This window comes from Salmo salar, chromosome ssa03 (genome assembly GCF_905237065.1).
Source record: "Salmo salar chromosome ssa03, Ssal_v3.1, whole genome shotgun sequence".
NCBI classification, from domain to species: Eukaryota; Metazoa; Chordata; class Actinopteri; order Salmoniformes; family Salmonidae; genus Salmo; species Salmo salar.
The window spans coordinates 43,995,132-44,014,735 of NC_059444.1; the positions used below are offsets into that span (position 1 = coordinate 43,995,132).

The 19,604-nt window shown below is 42.8% G+C and overlaps 1 pseudogene; it reads left to right on the forward strand.

The window, feature by feature from the left end:
• Positions 1–7,277, forward strand: part of LOC106600584 (EEF1A lysine methyltransferase 4-like) — a 155,859-nt pseudogene extending 148,582 nt beyond the window's left edge.
• Positions 7,278–19,604: the final 12,327 nt, after the last annotated feature.

Here is a 19,604-nt window from a genome sequence, read left to right on the forward strand (position 1 = left end):
CCCTGAACAAAGGGGGGGTCAAAATCAGAAGTAACAGTCCGTGTCTGGTGTGGCCACCAGCTGCATTGAGTACTACAGTGCATCTCCTCCTTATGGACTGCCCCAGATTTGCCAGTTCTTGCTGTGAGATGTTACCCCACTCTTCCACCAAGGCACCTGCATGTTCCCGGACATTTCTGGGGGGAATGGCTCTTCGCTGGCCATGGCAGAACACTGACATTCCTGTCTTCCATGAAATTACGCACAGAACGAGCAGTATGGCTAGTGACATTGTCATGCTGGAGGGTCATGTCAGGATGAGCCTGTAGGAAGGGTACCACATGAGAGAGGAGGATGACTTCCCTGTAACGCACAGCATTGAGATTGCCTGCAATGACAACAAGCTCAGTCTGATGATGCTGTGACACACCGCCCAGACCATGACGGACCCTCCACCTCCAAATCGATCACGCTCCAGAGTACAGGCCTCGGTGTAACGTTCATTCCTTTGCCGATAAACGCGAACCCGACCATCACCCCTGGTGAGACAAAACCGCGACTCGTCAGTGAAGAGCACTTTTTGCCAGTCCTGTCTGGTCCAGCGATGGTGGGTTTGTGCCCATAGGCGACGTTGTTGCCGGTGATGTCTGGTAGCCCTGCCTTACAACATGCCTTCAAGCCCTCAGTCCAGCCTCTCTGTCTATTGCGGACAGTCTGATCACTGATGGAGTGATTGTGCATTCCTGGTGTAACTCGGGCAGTTGTTGTTGCCATCCTGTACCTGTCCCGCAGGTGTGATGTTCGGATGTACCAATCCTGTGCAGGTGTTATTACACGTGGTCTGCCACTGCGAGGATGATCAGCTGTCCATCCTGTCTCCCTGTAGCGCTGTCTTAGGCATCTCACAGTACGGACATTGCAATTTGTTGCCCTGGCCACATCTGCAGTCCTCTTGCCTCCTTGCAGCATGCCTAAGGCACTTTCACGCAGATGAGCAGGGACCCTGGGCATCTTTCTTTTGGTGTTTTTCAGAGTCAGTAGAAAGGCCTCTTTAGTGTCTTAAGTTTTCATAACTGTGACCTTAATTGCCTACCATCTGTAAGCTGTTAGTGTCTTATTAACGACCGTTCCACAGGTGCATGTTCATTAATTGTTTATGGTTCATTGAACAAGCATGGGAAACAGTGTTTAAACCCTTTACAATGGAGATCTGTGAAGTTATTTGGATTTTTACGAATTATCTTTGAAAGACGGTCCTGAAAAAGGGATTTTGTTTTTGCTGAGTTTATATGTTCAATACATTTAAACACACTTAATATCATACGCTTTAATTGTAATTTAGTATATTCATTCAAAATACATTTGGAATTGTTTTTAAGTTGAAGCATTGCTTTTTTAAATGAAACTCTGCTTGTGAGTGTAAGTATAGTTTTAGTACCAGTAATGAGTTTCAAGTACTTTCTGAATTCCTTTTCAGAAGAGTGCATAGAAAGAGAAACAATGATAATGATTGTTTATTCCACATAAGGAAACAACCACAGCTGAGGAACATGCTTCCTGAGATTATACTGTTCATATCTTAAGAATATATACTTAAGTATACTTTCAAAAAGTATAACTTAAATGTCCACAAAATATACTGAATATAACTATTCTACAAAAAAATATGTGCAAAAAAACGAATGACATGTTACACATATTTTTTTATGTTAAATAACAAATGCGAAATGCCACTGGTGTACAGTTTTTTCAAAAAATATTTAAGTATATATATGCGCTGGCGGTAGTGTGATCGGTGTGTCAGAATTTTATGTTGTTGTTGCTATTTTCAAAGCCAGAATTTTTTGTGCAATACAGTAGCTGGCAGTGGCACAAAAGGGCTGGTTTTACTGAATAAACAAGCTGGTTTTATTGAATAAACAAGTTGTATGTGTGATGAGGGCTTGGTCACTCAATGGCCAATCAATGCGTTCCATGGCTTAATACTGCATGTGTTTGTCTCAAGTTCTGTAGACTATTGATTGACAGCATAGGCTACAGTTAAGAGTAATAGCAACAGTAAAATAAATAACATCCAGTGTTTGCTCAATAGCCTATGTTTGGAGTATTGGCAGTTAACATTGTTGTAATTGGCTTCAATGAGCCTAGCCTATCCTACATGTCTTTACGCATCGCAATGCTCATAAAATAAAAAATACAGGCTCCCGTAAATTGTATTGTATGTGTGAGGCATGTTCACAATAAGCGAAATGTAGTCTAGGCTTACTGTTGATACTGCATTATAGGACTTAATAATTTCAATAGAATTGGAGGAGCCCATATTTTCTTAACCGGATGAGAGGCGCTCTTTAGAGATAGGGATAGATACTTGATCAAGCGAAATGAAGTATGCAGGTAGACATATGTGTGCAGTATATTTTCAGTTCAAGGCAATCTGAATAGACCATTAAACACCTTTTATGGATAGGCTACTTTGCAAGGCCAGGATAAAAAAATACACGACGCATTGCTGTTGAACCAACCTTCATCATCGTAGCCTAGGCCCTAAGGTAAGGGTAGCCTATGGAGTGTTTGCTTGTTTTCCATTTCAGATTAGTAAAAACCAATCTGTATATTTCTAAATAGGATGGGGTCAGAAGCATGACCTCATAAATCGCTCCTCTCTTTCAATGGCGCTGTGTGCACTGCACATGCATGCCTAAATGTCTTTACACATAATATTTGCACGTCTATACAAATACTAGGCTCTTGTATCGTTGTCTACAGTATGTGCGAAGCAGATTCTCAAAGAAATATGTCATTGGTATGGCATTATAGGAGGATTGAATAGCTTGGAGCTGTCTTTGGTAATCAGACAAGAGACACATGGAAATGGATAGCCTACTTGAAGAAGCTAAAGGAGGTATGCAGGTATGTTAATTGTGAATAATAAAAAAGCATGAGGGCAAAATCTTCAAAGCATTCTCAGTAGACCTTATAAACCCTTTATTCATAGGCTACTTGGCTAATGGCCAGGATAAAAATAACAACTGCTGAACCATCCTTTATTAACGGGAGGGTAGGCCATGCTTGTTTTTTAATCAAATTAAACAATATGTTTCTAAATATGAGATTCACTGGCACAATAGCCATGCCATTATCAACTGTGTTACCATTAAGACCTGCTTTTTGGGGGTTCTTAAAATTTCCCATTAGCACTGCATGAAATTGGCACTTTTTTTTTAAGGACACACCTCAAACTTTGCCACCCCCTCCATTCAGCGTAAGCGAGCTGTTATTAGACAGGTAAACTGCAGAATAGGCATTAGGGTTGGAAAATGCCACTGCGCCCGTTTTTACATGAAAAATTTGCTAACTAACGTGCGTTTGATCCTTGCGCCTCCTTAGCGCCAGCCAAAAATAGAGCTCTCAATTTGACATGAAGCTTCTAATATTTGCAGAATATTTATTGGAATCCTCTCATTGGCAGAATGAAAGTCTCTAACCTAAATTCGATTCAGAAACAATAATGTTCATATTGGCCATTTTTGCTTTGATCACATCCGAAGCTCTATTTTGCTTTGATCACATCCGAAGCTCTATTTTGCTTTGATCACATCCGAAGCTAATTTTTGCTTTGATCACATCCGAAGCTCTATTTTGCTTTGATCACATCCGAAGCTCATTTTTGCTTTGATCACATCCGAAGCTCTATTTTGCTTTGATCACATCCGAAGCTCTATTTTGGCATGTGCACAGTTTTCATCTGTGTTGCCGCACTCGCGGTCTGCAAATATGAGTTGCAGTAACTTTTTTTCCGGTTGGAAATACTAACGCTATTTGCTGAATATTATGAGTACAGCAATAATCATGGGATTTTTGGAAAGCTCAGAATATCCCCGTTTCAATTGAATTACTGTTGTTTACCCCACTCCGACAGATGATGGGGAGAAAATCTGAGCTGTAAATTATTTAACCTGCAATCATGGGTTTGTAGTATATGCTTAGTCATGACTATATGCCACAATAGCAATGTTGCCAGCTAAGGTATAGGAGGGTATGTATACTAGTAGGAATAGTTGGACAAGACTGAATGTACACATGATGGAAGTTAGAATTAGATGTTAATTATTTAATAGAAAATGCATTGACTATATGACTAAAATAACAAAAATGACTGTGACTAAAATTAGAACAAAAATTGTCCAGAGTTTTAGTCGACTGATAATAACAAAAAAATTAAGCATCAACAAACAGATGCCTGAAAGTCTTTTTTTTTCAATTTCCGCTGAAATGAAAAAACTGTACAATAACTATGGATGAAGGTGACAGAACGTATATGTGCTGGTCCTCTCACTGTTGCAAATGTCATAGAGAGAGTCATCAGGGGTTAGACTGTGTTTGTCACGCTGATCTCCAGAACACAGACACACACACAGCACACAGTCGTGTTTAACTAACCTTGTGGGGACACAATTGATTCCTATTCAAAATCTTATTTTCTTTAACCCCTAATGCTAACACTAACCTTAACCCTAACCCAAAAACCTAACATTAATCCTAAACCTAACCCTAACTCCTAACCCTAAACCTAACCTCTGATTCAGAGGGGTTGGGTTAAATGCGCAAGACACATTTCAGTTGAATGCATTCAGTTGTACAACTGACTAGGTATCCCCCTTTCCCCTTAACCTTTAACCCCTAACCCCTGGCTCATTTAGCTTTCTTACACTAGAGTGCCCTAAAACACACACAAACACTTTTCCTCACTCTCTGTCTGATTTTCCTCTCACCCATTATTTGATTTTCTCTCTGCCTAGTGCATCTCCCCCACCCGTCACTCAAAAGTATCACTAAATGCCATTATAATAATCATGACCAGTCCCATCCTCTGCATTCCTCGCTCATGGCCCTGTCCTCTTTAAAGGTTGTAAGGGTTGGTGTCAATTCCATTTCAATTCCATTCAAGTCAGAAAGTAGGCAGTAATTACAATTACTATTCTGTTCAATGATTTTTAATTAGGGAAATTTAGAATTGGATTTTGGTTTACTTTCTGAATTGACTGGAATTGACCCCAATCCCTGCTTTGTATGCTGCTCTTAAATGAGATAGAACTGTGTTCAGAAGAGAGAAGGCATCCCTGATGTTTACCACCACACACCAGAGGTTGAGTCATAGAGGGCCTGGTATAAATACCTTAGGTTGGATGAGGTGACATACTATAGGTGTTGTTTGAAGTGTGAGGATGATAACAAGATCAGCAATTAAAATACGCACACCCTTTCTCTTTTACATGCACACACGCGCGTGCACAGACACACACACAGGCACACACACGCACACACAGGCACACGCACACACACACACACACATGCACATACACCTTGCACATACACCACACACACCCATCTGGAAGGCAGTGTTGAATTAGTTGTAGAACTAAGGTGATAACGAGCATAGCCACAGGTTTAAAATGGAGGTGCTGCAGATTCCAATGTGCTACCTGAACTAGCGGTGCAAAAAACCCTTCTCTGGCACACACACACACACACACACACAATACTTCCTCCAGCACACGCACACACACCCAACCCCCTGCCCCTCCTAACAGCTCTCAGATTTGCCCTTGCCTTTTCTTTTCCGCCACACCAAACCAAACTGAGCTAAGCCTGGTAGTTCCCCCAGAGTAGAGTCAGAGGAGATGAGAGGAGTGGAGAGGATGTAGCTGTACAGACGACAGAGCCAGCTAAGCACCAGACCAGACAACCCCCTGGTGTTTATTAATCACTGAGAGTAGACTTTGTGCAGTTCAGTTCACTGCAGTCAGAACAGAACAGCAGGGATGGCCTAAAGTTACAGTATGCCTCCACTCCCCTTCCTGTAACACAGATTCACTTTTTACCCTCTATTTACCTCTCTTAAAGACTCTATCTCTCTCTCTCTCCCTGTCTGACCCACCAACCTACCAGATCAGATGCTAGTTCATTAACTAGGGCTTAACCCTAGTTAATGAACAGATCTTTAGATGATCCGTCACGGGGAAGCCTGGCCTGCCTCTAATGATCGAAGCCGTCGATGATTCTGCGTCAGCAAGGCTGACAGTCAGGGTCACACACCACACCGCCCCTGGGTGTGTGTGGATGTGGGTGTGTCCAGCATGATGCAATCAAAGTTTGTGTGTGTGTGTGTGTGTGTGTGTGTGTGTGTGTGTGTGTGTGTGTGTGTGTGTGTGTGTGTGTGTGTGTGTGTGTGTGTGTGTGTGTGTGTGTGTGTGTGCGCATGCATGCATGCATGTCACATCTTCTTTAAGTACACAGGGTGACATGGCCAAAGTGCAGAAACAGTGCGTCAGGGATTCTTTTAAAGTTTGGGACTTCAAGGGACTTCAAGGAAGCGTGTGTGTGTGTGTTTTGGGGTAGTGTGTGTGTGCGTGTGACATCTTTTGGGTAAAGTGTGTGCCAGTAATTGTTTAAAACACATTAAGTGTGTGTGTGTGTGTTTGTGTGTTCGATTAAGGTAATGTGTTTTTGGCAGAGGCTGTAGTAGAAAGACCATTAGAGAGATCTCTCTCTCTCTTACATTGGCTCAACTGTGACGCCCTTGAATTTCCTCTGTGTCCCCATAGCCTTACATATGAATGCCTTACATTGGCTGCCTCTAGGCTCTTCTATAATACAGTAGTGTTGTGTTGTCGAACATAGAGCTAGTGATGGAGACTACTCCCAATCCTCCCTGCCTCCCATCCCTTCCTCCTACCATATACCATGTGATGGTTAGATGGATTATATCCTTCCCATCACAAGTGATGGATTAACTGAATGCATGTTTTTAATCAACCTACAGCATGTCATTGATTCCTCTGGTCTTCAGACCAATGTGATGGTGTGTTTTATGACTTCCTGCTCACGTTTCCATGGTGTTTTATTGATTAGGCTTAACTGATCAGGAAACTGATGATTGCCTCTCCCCTCTGCTCTCCTCCCCTCTCTCCTCTCCCAGGTTCTGGTAGCAGCTCTATGAGCAATGACATGCGCTATCTACCACTCCATAACCAACAGACTACCCCTCTGTGTGCGTCGACACCATGTGTGCCAGGCACGATGCCACATGCCCGGGCATGACCTGACACCAGATAGACAAGCGCCAACTCTCCTTCCCAGACGCCTCGTACAACGTGGTCCTGGAGAAGGGCACCTTGGATGCCATGCTGGTAGAGCAGAAGGACCCCTGGAAGGTGTCCTCGGAGGTGTCCTTATTGCCCAGGTGCTGAAGGTGTTACGAGGAACTGTACACGCACGCGCACGCACACACACACACACACACACACACACACACACACACACACACACACACACACACACACACACACACACACACACACACACACACACACACACACAGGTTTAACAGATTTAAAAGCCTCATATCTTCATCTCCTGTCTGTGTTTTTGTATTTGTATTTATTATGGATCCCCATTAGCTGCTGCCAAGGCAGTTTATAGAATTTTAAAAACATTACAATACATTCACAGACTGTGTGCCCTCAGACCCCTATTCCACCACTACCACATATATACAGTACAAAATCCATGTGTACGTGTGTGTATAGTGTGTATGCTATTGTGTGTGTGTGTATGCATGTGTCTGTGCCTATGTTTGTGTTGCTTCACAGTCCCCGCTGTTCCATAAGGTAATTTTTTATCTGTTTTTTTAATCAAATTTTACTGCTTGCATGAGTTACTTGATGTCGAATAGAGTTCCTGGAATCAAACCCAGGTCGTCTCGTTATAGTATCGGTACACACCTTAAAGCTAGAATCCTTAGTTGCTACATCTATTTTTGGACTAATAAATCAATTATACTGTATATACCTGTTGATTCTTGAAGAATATAACTTATAAATGCCTCATGAGCTTTGTTCAACTGTCGCACACCATCAGAACCTAAAATATAAGCTTGTTTTACTCCAATGTTTCTGAACAATGTAAATGTAAACAAACACTGTTTAGCCTCAAAACATGGTTAATGTTGATATCATGGATGGTTGAGAGTGGTTACATTTCTCCAGGCCCATCCCTCAGCTTTTTACTGAAACAGAAGCGGGGCGACCACTTTGTTATTGTTTCAACTAAGGACTCTAGCTTTAAAGGACAATGTTAGCCCACTGAGCTAATGGCTAGCCATCTGTCATTCGGTCACAAGACCACACAACTACAAGGTTACACACACACACACACACACACACACACACACGGCCACATTGCAGTCAGACAAACAACCCTAGCAATGTGATTGCACTAAAACAGAGTACCATGTTCCTCCTCTCCTGGTGAGGATATCAGAGATAGTGGTCTCCTGTATTCATATAGTGTCACTAAAGCACTTCACTCTAACCAGTCAATGTGAAGCACCATTCAGCAGGTTCTTTACACTGGGACGTTATGACAATCCCAGCCCTTCACACACACACACACACACACACACACACACACACACACACACACACACACACAAGCACTTGATCCTGACTACTAGAGGATTGTCGTTATGTGAGAAAAACATTTTGAAATGGAGAAGGTGGCACCTGAATGGTAACATGGTACTGTCGTTGGACCAGGTTACAGATCATATCATGAGTCCGTAGAATGAGGACAAAAGTAGCATGACATTGAATGTCACAACTGTTGTAAAAAAAAGTATTATTGTTCATGTTTATATGTTGAATACAGGTAGGTGAGACCGGGGGATTGTATCCAGTTAACACCCTGAATTTCTCCAAACAGAAAAAAGCTAGACAAGGTGGGATGGACTGAGGGGTGGGTATACAAGTTCATGTTCTATAAGAGTAATGACAATGTATAATGTATAAGTACTATCTATCTAGATGTAATGTATATCAAAATATACAATTACTTTATCCTTGTTATGTAACTACTGTAAAATAATATATATAATAATAGTGACATGTACAGTTTGTAAAATGCTTGTGGAATGTAGATGCAACAACAAAAGAAAACGCTGTAAAAACAATGTTTATTTCTGCCCTCGGAAGAGGGATACCCCTCCCCTAATAAAAAAAAAGCTAGAGTGATGTAACTCACTCAGTACATTCCTAGTAGGAAAAGACAAGAGCAAGTGTTCTTCTTTTGGTTGTGAAGTTTGTTCCACAATTTGGGCATGCCAGTAGCCACACGTCAGTACACTCAGTCCACAGCCCAGAGGGGTGTAGGATTATGCACATTACAGCATCTCACAACAGAGTCTAACAGCAGGTGATACCACATCCTCCCCCTTCTCCGTTCCCCCCACCCCCCAAACACACACGCACCACTCCACCCCCACCACCTGACCCTGTGGAACGTTTATTGGCATATCATTGTCTTGGGCCGTCCTGAGTAAAGGATACCCTCATGGTGTACAGGAAGCTGACATCTATTGTATTATATAGTTGTGTAACGACTGTCCAAAGGAGTAGACCAAGGTGCAGCGTGGTGAGTGTTCATCTTATTATTTATTATAAATCAGAACACTTAAACAAAAATCATAAACAAATACAAACGACCGTCACGTCTTGCAGGCTATAACAAGCAGTACAAAAAATAAGATCCCACAACTACAGGTGGGGAAAGGCTGCCTAAGTATGGTTCCTAATCAGAGACAACGATAGACAGCTGCCTCTGATTAGAAACCATACTCGGCTCAACACAAAGAAATAGACACCATAGAATGCCCACCTCACACCCTGACCTAACCACATAGAGAAACAAAACCGTCTCTCTCAGGTCAGGGTGTGACAAGTTGATTATGAAACACAGGATCAGGTTCATCACTTATCAGCTGATGGACATCCGTCCTGCCCTGAGTTGACAGCAGGGGGCTGTTTCCAGAGAAATCTAGAACATATATGCATGCATACGTACACACACAGACACACACACACTGTTTTTATCAGAGACCTGAGTCATTGGCCTGTCTATTAAGACAGCATGCAAATTAAGGGAGTATGAAACGGAGGACTGGAAGGACAGATGGGAGGATTGTCACTCTCTCCTCTTTCAGACAACCTTCCTCTGAACTCAGTCACTCACAGGGCCTGTTTCCACCTGCCCAGATTAGAATGGTGCAGTCAGAATAATAAACCTGTATTTGATCGCTTCCTCTCTCGCTTCCTCACTCACCTCCTCTCTCTCACTCCCTCTGACCTGCCTCAGCTCTCCCTACTCTCTCACCTTCTCTCGTTCCACTTTTTCATTCCTTCTCTCACCTCCTCTCTCATCTTCTTTCCTTCTTCACATTTATTTACTACCTCTCTCACCCCCCTACTCTTGTTACATCCCTCTGAGTCGTGTGTGTCTGTGTGTGTTTGTTTCTTCATCTGTGTACTTGTGTATGTGGTGTGTCATTTGAGCAGGGTTAGTGAAGGTGCAATGCACTTTCTCTGCTCCTCTCCACATCATGCCTCCCTGTCTGTCTGTCTCTTTCTTTTTGTTTTCTCTCTCGCCTCTAGCTCTACCATCACTCTGCAGCACCACAGCTGTCACAATTCAACCCAAATGTGTGTGTGTGTGTACTTGTGAGAGCTTGGTAATGAGTGTGTATACTCCTGTGTGTGTACGCTGTGTGTTTGTGTTATTGTGTGCATACATGGGGGTGGGAGTGTGTGTGGGTGGGTGTCTGTATAGAATGTGCTTTGATCATGGTGGAGCAAACACCCCTCATTAAGAGCGCGGGGGGTGAGAGAGAAAGCGAGGGAGTGAAAGATGGAGGGAGAGAGGTGGACATTGTCAGAGGGGAGAGAGAATCACCAGAATTGGTAAAGAGAGAAGGGGAGAAGAGATGTCAAGAGATGGAGAGGGGGGATGTCAAGGGCGGTTGAGGAAAACATGTAAAGGATGATAGAGAGAAGAGCAAAGCCTAAGATGGAGATGGGAAGAGAGGGAAAGGATAGATGGAAGAGTATATGTGCAATAGTAAAGATACCTATTCCTGAAAGAGACGTGATTATGCACATCACAGGGACTCAGTGAGAGCCCCCCAAAGAAGACTCTCATACCATACTGACACTCACTCAGTATGGATGGAGGGAGAGACAGAGAGATGGAGGGGGAGAGAGAGAGAGAGTGGGAGAGTTGGAGGGTAAAGAGTGATACTGTGTGACAAAGAGGAGGCTGCAGACAGAGAAAAAGAGAAAGACGGAGAGAGAGAGAACGAGAGAGCAAAAGAGAGAGAGCGCGAGTGGGAGACAGAAACCAAGACTGACAGAAAGCTAATGAGCAGTGAGCCAGTGTGATATGGAGGGGAGGAAGGTAGCAAGGGAGAGAGGGAGGGAGAGAGGGAGCACAGCACACTTTCATCTAGAGTCTGCTTTGAGAATGTTTCATCATAAAAGCAAAAATAATCTTAAAAGGAAAAAAGGGGAAACTCTCTTGGAAATTCACAAAATGGCGTCAGCAAGAGAGCGGGCAAAACAGAATAGACTATACCAGCAAAGGAAAAAAAGATGGAGGGATCCAGAGAAATTAAATGGGAGAAAGAGATGGGGATATAGAAAAAGCTATGCTGTCCCAATAGTCTTAACAAGCTTCAGCTCCTCATCTCCCTCTCTTTATGACCACTGGTCGAACAACATGGTTAAAATATATACTATATATACAAAAGTATGTGGACACCCCTTCAAATGAGTGGATTCGGGTATTTCAGCCACACCCGTTACTGACACGTGTATAAAATCGAGCACACAGCTATGCAATCTCCATAGACAAACATTGGCAGTAGAATGGCCTTACTGAAAAGCTCAGTGACTTTCAACATGGCACTGTCATGGGATTTACTGCAGAAACTGGACCAGGCCCAAATCCCCCGTCATTCGCATGAAGAATACAGGGGACACAGGTCAAGGTGCCTTGTGAGAATTCGTTGGCGAGTGGGTAACAAGCTTCTACCATCTGTCCTATTGGCCAATATGCAATCATTGGAGAATAAACTGGATGAGCTCCATTCAAGACTATCCTACTAACAGGACATTAAAAACTGTAATATCTTATGTTTCACCGAGTCGTGGCTGAATTACGACATGGATAACATACATCTGGCTGGGTTTACAGTCCATCGGCAAGAAAGAACAGCTGCCTCCGGTAAGACAAGGGGTGGCGGTCTGTGTCTATTTGTCAATAACAGCTGGTGTGTGAAATCTCTGAGGTAGAGTATCTCATGATAAGCTGTAAACCACACTATTTACCAAGAGAGTTTTTATATTTATCGTAGCTGCCTATTTACCACCACAAACCGATGCTGGCACTAAGACCGCATTCAACGAGCTGTATAAGGTCATGAGCAAACAAGAAAATGCTCATCTAGAGGCGGCCCTAGTGGCCGGGGACTTTAATGCAAGGAAACTTAAATCCGTTTTACCTCATTTCTTCCAGCATGCAACCAGAGGGGGAAAAAAACTCCAGACCACCTTTACTTCACACACAGAGATGCGTACAAAGCTCTCCCTCGCCCTCCATTTGGCAAATCTGACCAAAATTCTATCCTCCTGATTCCTGATTACAAGCAAAAACTAAAGCAGGAAGTACCAGTGACTCACTCAATACGGAAGTGGTCAGATGATGCAGATACTTGTTTTGCTAGCACAAACTGGAATATGTTCCGGGATTCATCCAATGGCATTGAGGAGTATACCACCTCAGTCACCAGCTTCATCAATAAGTGCATCGACGACGTCATTTCCACAGTGACCGTATGTACATACCCCAACCAGAAGCCATGGATACAGGAAAGATCCGCACTGAGATAAAGGCTAGAGCTGCGACTTTAAAGGACTCTTATAATAAATCCCGCCACACCATCAAACAGGCAAAGCGTTGAAACAGGACAAGATTGAATCCTACTACACCAGGTTCGACGCTCGCAAACTATTATGGACTACAAAGGGAAGCCCAGCCGCAAGCTGCCCAGTGACACGAGCCTACCAGACGAGCTAAATTACTTCTATGTGCGCTTGCCTCGATGAGAGTGTTGTGGAAATTCTACACAGGGACACAGTTAAATGAAGAGGTTCCAACAAACTTGATGCACCATACTACACATCTGTCAGGAGCTCCTTTGGGGCAGTCCCGTTAGTTCTCTTATATACTTACACAGACAAGTTATGTTTGCATGATTTAGCTTAGTAATTATTCATAATTAATTCATAATTAACATTTTGATTCATGCATGTGATGACCAATGCCTCACAAGGCTTCTTCTCTCCAAGCTGAGACCTTGAAACGGACATGTCCCTTTGTTCTCAAAACAACATTCTGGGCATACTGACAAATTGCAGATACTGATAGTAAGGATTTGTTCAATCAGTCACTTGCATGAACACAGAAATAGGTTACTAGAAAAAACATATCACATTTACATAAGTATTCAGACCCTTTACTCAGTACTTTGTTGAAGCACCTTTGGCAGCGATTACAGCCTCAAGTCTTCCTGTGTATGACATTACATGGCGCGACCTGTATTTGGGAAGTTTCTTCTCTGCAGATCCTCTCAAGCGCTGTCATGTTGGATGGGGAGCGTCGCTGCACAGCTATTTTTAGGTCTCTCCACCTTTGGCAGCGATTACAGCCTCAAGTCTTCCTGTGTATGACATTACATGGCGCGACCTGTATTTGGGAAGTTTCTTCTCTGCAGATCCTCTCAAGCGCTGTCATGTTGGATGGGGAGCGTCGCTGCACAGCTATTTTTAGGTCTCTCCAGAAATGTTCAATCAGGTTCAAGTCCGGACTCTGGCTGGGCCACTCAAGGACATTCAGAAACCTGTCCCAAAGTCACTCCTGCGCTGTCTTGGCTGTGTGCTTAGGGTTATTGTCCTGTTGGAAGGTGAACTTTCGCCCCAGTCTGAGGTCCTGAGCGCTCTGGAGCAGGTTTACATCAAGGATCTCTCCATACTTTGCTCCGTTCATCTTTCCCTTGATCCTGACTAGTCTCCCAGTCCCTGCCGCTGAAAAACATCCCCACAGCATGATGCTGCCACCTCCATGCTACAACGTAGGGATGGTGTCAGGTTTCCTCCAGATGTGACGCTTGGCATTCAGGTCAAAGAGTTCAACCTTGGTTTTTATCAGACCAGAGAATCTTGTTGCTCATGTTCCAAGAGTCCTTTAGGAGCCTTTTGGCAAACTCCAACTGGGCTGTCATGTCCCTTTTCCTGAGGAGGGGCTTCTGTCTGGCCAGTCTACCATAAAGGCCTGAATAGTGGAGTTCTGCAGAGAGGGTTGTCCTTCTGGAAGGTTCTCCCATCTCCACAGAGGAACTCTGTTGGAGTGACCATCAGGTTCTTGGTCACCTCCTTGACCAAGGCTCTTCTCCTTTGATTTCTCAGTTTGGCTTTGAATCTTGCTGGTTCCAAACTTCTTCTATTTAAGAATGATGGAGGCTGCTGTTTTCTTGGGGACCTTCAATGCTGCAGACATTTTTTGGTACCCATCCACAGATTTGTGCCTTGACACAATCCTGTCTTGGTGCTCTACGGACAAATCCTTCAACCTCATGGCTTGGTTTTTTAAATGACATGCACTGTTTTTTTTCTATATTTTTTTCATTTAACCATCATTTAACTAGGCAAGTCAGTTAAGAACAAATTCTTATTTACAGTGACGGCCTACCGGGAAACAATGGGATAGCTGCCTTGTTCAGGTGCAGAACGACAGATTTTTACCTTGTCAGCGAGGGGATTTGATCCAGCAACCTTTCGGTTACTGACCCAACACTCTAACCACTAGGCTACTGTTATCGGTGGGGCCTTATATAGACAGGTGTGTGCATTTCCAAATCATGTGCAATCAATTGAATTTACGACAGGTGGACTCCGATCAAGTTGTAGAAACATCTCAAGGATGATCAATGGAAACAGGATGCACCTGAGCTCAATTTCGAGTCTCATAGCAAAGGGTCCGAATACTTGTGTAAATAAGGTATTTCTGTTTTTAATTTTTAATACATTTGCAAAAAATTCTAAAAACCTGTTTTCACTTCGTCATTATGGGGTTTATAGATTGATGAGGAACACTTTTTTGTTTAATCTATTTCAGAATAAGGCTGTAAAGTAACAAAATGTGGAAAAAGGGAAGGGGTCTGAATACTTTCCGAACGCACTGTATATTGTGCAAGTAAAAAGAGCTTTACAATACTATTAGGCCTATGATATGAATTATATGGAGAATGTGCTGTTCTTGTGTGTTAACCTCTATGGGCTAGGTGGGACGCAAGCGTCCCACCCGTGGTGCACTCCATCAACAGCAGGTGCATTTCAAGAGCGGCAAATTTGAATCCAAATAAATGTCAAAATTCAAATTTTTCAAACATACAACTATTTTACACCCTTTGAAAGATAAACATCTCCTTAATCTAACCACGTTTTACGATTTCAAAAAGGTTTTACGGCGAAAGCATAAATTTAGAGTATGTTAGGACAGTACATTTACAAGAGTTGTGTGTAATGTTTTGTCAATTCAAAGACAGGGTCACCAAAACCATAAAACCAGCTAAAATGATGCACTAACCTTTTACAATCTCCATCAGATGACACTCCTAGGACATTATGTTAGACAATGCATGCATTTTTAGTTCTATCAAGTTCATATTTATATCCAAAAACAGCGTTTTACTATGGCATTGATGTTGAGGAAATCGTTTCCCTCCAATAACCGACAGTCAAGTCAGTACCACAAATGAAATAATTAAAATTAGAAAACATTGGTAAAATATTATATTGTCATTTAAAGAATTATAGATTTACATCTCTTGAACGCAATCAACTTGCCAGATTTAAAAATAACCTTACTGGGAAATCACACTTTGCAATAATCTGAGCACTGCGCCCAGAAAAATACGCGTTGCGATACAGACTAGACGTCATGTTGGGGAGATCTAAAATCGAAAATACTATGTAAATAATCCATTACCTTTGATTCTCTTCATCAGATGTCACTTCCAGGAATCACAGGTCCATAACGAATGTAGTTTTGTTCAAAAAAGCTCATCATTTATGTCCAAAAATCTCCGTCTTGTTAGCACATGATCTAAGCCAGCCGGACTTCTCGTCATGAACGAGGGGAAAAAATATATTTACGTTCGTTCAAACATGTCAAACGTTGTATAGCATAAATCATTAGGGCCTTTTTTAACCAGAACATGAATAATATTCAAGGTGGACGAATGCATTCTCTTTTATAACGTATTGGAACGAGGGTACCCAACATGAACTCGCGCGCCAGGTGTCTAATCGGCCATCACCGTTCCATGGCTCTTGTTCGGTCAGATCTCCCTCCAGAAGACTCAAAACACTTTGTAAAGGCTGGTGACATCTAGTGGAAGCAATAGGAAGTGCCAAAATATTCCTCAGCCCCTGTGTTTTTCAATGGCATAGGTTTAAAGGTAATACAACACATCAGGTATCCACTTCCTGTCAGAAAATGTCTCAGGGTTTTGCCTGCCAAATGAGTTCTGTTATACTCACAGACACCATTCAAACAGTTTTAGAAACTTTAGAGTGTTTTCTATCCATATATAATAAGTATATGCATATTCTAGTTACTGGGTAGGATTAGTAACCAGATTAAATCGGGTACATTTTTTTTATCCAGCCGTGCAAATACTGCCCCCTAGCCCTAACAGGTTAATGTGTAGGAGGTGAATGTGTGTTTTTATTCCCTTGAGACATATAAAAATAGGGAAAGAAGTTGTGTTCAGGGAGAGAGTTGAGTTATTGACTAGACTGGTGAGGGTCGGGCATGCATAAGACTCGGACTGGCTGGGTGGTCTGGCTGAAATTTGATATAGAAGATCTTAATAAAGACAATCAAAAATGAATTTGTTCATTTGTTAGGCTATTGGTTAAAGGTGCAACACAGTATTGATTATTGAATTATCATTGATCTACTGTAGTTCAGTCTTATCAAACACATATTTAATAAGGGTCTCTTACCTAGCTTGATGACTGTGGGCATTTTTGCTTACTTTTTGTTGTTCTAAATAGAGACGGCTAGAAGGGCCATGGGTCATATTGGATTGTGTAGAAATTCAGGAAATTAGTTTAAGATGCCCCCAGAAATGTGAGGACCCTCAGACCCCCCGCCAAGTTATGTCCCCCCCACTTATAAAACAAAAGTTGCGCCCCTGTGTATAGGTATGGTATTGAGTCCTCTACTGTCTTTGTGTATGTCAGCTTACCGTCTGCCAGAACTAAATGCACAGAAAGCGAGAGGGAGGAGGGGGGGGTAGTAATACATGGAATTCATCTAAACGTGAACATTTGTTAACTTGGTTAAGTACACAATGCCTACAGACTCAATGTTACACACTCACACATACTGTAAACATACCCTTACCCACAGATGTATCATTCAAACATTTTACTCTCCTATCCTTCTCACTCACTCTTTCTCTCTCACACACACAGTCACAGACACACACACACACACACACACACACACAGCAGAGAGAGGCCACGGCGTGCTGAGGTGTGAAATGTATTTCTCAGCCTGACACGCTCCATGAATCACTCTCGCCGTTGCTATAGCAACCCTTTATGGGACATTGGCTCCGAGTAACACTTTTAATCGCTAACCTTTAGTCCGCTTTGAAGTGCTCCACGGCAGGGACATTGTCTTAAGTCCACTTGAAAGTGCCCTAAAATAAGGAAGACAGTGTCTTTAGTTTGAGTTTTAACTTAGTATTGCAACCTTCCCAAAACAACAACTACAGTCTGAAGTTGTTGTTTTGGGAATGATGTCTGCAGACCAGACCATTTCAAACATTTATCACCTTTATCCTCCTCGGCAAGCAGAAGGAAACAGAGAAAAAGAAGGATGTGAAATTCAGACTAGCCATCCATTGTCTTTTTGTATAATGTATGTCTGGGTTGACTGCATACGCCATTGTCACTGTGTGTGTGTGTGTGTGTGTGTGTGTGTGTGTGTGTGTGTGTGTGTGTGTGTGTGTGTGTGTGTGTGTGTGTGTGTGTGTGTGTGTGTGTGTGTGGGGTGTGCGCGCGCTTGCGGTGTGTGGACGTGCAACTTGTGTGTATTGGTGCATGTGTGTGTATGTGCTTCATGTTGTCTGTGTGTATGTACAGTATGTCTCTGTATCTGCAGCTTATGGGTGTACGTATGTGTTCGTATGTGTGTGTATGTATGTGTGTGTTAATGTGGCTTATGTGTATGTCTTGAGTTGATACCTAAGCCAAGCATTGTGCTAGTTAATGAACAGATCAGAGCTACAGGGTCCTGATGGACCCCTTACGTAACACTGTCACTAATGCAACACTCCAACCTCTAGACAGAACAACCTGCACCTTCACTACCACTAACACTGTCACTTCCCTCCCCCCTCCCCCTCTCTCTCTGTCTCTCTCTCCGCCGCTGTTGATCAACGAAAGGGGAGAGCGAGGTCATAGGCAGAATGAAAGAGAGAATAGGTAATCAGAGAAATTGGATGCTGGGAGGAAGAGAAGGAGATGAGGAACACTGACTCTATAGAAATACTTTATTACACAATAGTGTTACATGACCTACCCCGCTTGGAGTGTCTGGTGTGATGATGTCATACTGAACCAGTGAACCATCACAGGACTGACTTACAGAGTACCCAGACAGGTCACCCGTGATACAAGTCAGTATCCGACATCCATTCATGTCTAAGGACGTCAGGAGATGCCGTGTAAACCGGCCGCTAAGGGAAAAAGTCAGCGCTGTTACCTTCAAGTAGGTGTCAGTTTTGCTAGGGTGTTGTGGATGAGGATGGTGGACAGGTGTAAGCGTCTGGTTCTGGTTCCTAAGGTTCAAATTCAGTGATAGAAAGTTGGTTTTTATATTTTTGTTTTAAGCCTTTCTCAAACCTTAACCCTTACCTTAACCATTCTGAGTTAATGTTTGGGATAAAGGTTAAGGTTTGGGATAGTTTTAAAACAAAAAATCTAAAAAACTACTTTCTATTGCTGGATTTGAACATGCAACCTTTGGCACCGGAGGCAGGTGCTTATGAAGGTAACAGCTCTGACGGTTGCCCCTGGTGGCCGGTTTTCAACGTCATCTCTTGGATGCGCGTAAGCATCTGCCTCTAGTGCCAAAGCTTGCATGTTCGAATCTAGCGATAGAAAGTTGTTTTGGCACCAGAGGCAGATGCTTACGCACATCCGCCTTCCCCGTCCACAAAAGCCTAGCAGAAACATACTTGAAGGAAACAGTGCTCACTGTTGCCCCTAGTGGCCGGTTTCTACGTCATCTCCTGATATCCTCCGACATGGATGGACATCCAATACTGACTTGTATCAAGTGTGACCTGGCTATGCTGTGTGCGTTTGTGCGTGTGTGTGTGTGTGTTTGGGCTTGTATTACTAACCTCGTGAGTACCGGAAATCCCCAAAAGTCTCCACAAGAATAGTAAAAATTCTCCCTCATGGGGACATTTCCCGCTTCCCATGAGGACGAATACTTTTTTAAACTTAGGGATTAGGTTAGGGTTACAATTAGGGTTAGGGGTTAGGTTTAAGGTTAGGTTTAGGGTAAGGGGTTAGGGAAAATAGGATTTTGAATGGAAATAAATGTTATGTCCACACAATAATAGTAAAACATATGGTATGTGGGCTTGTATT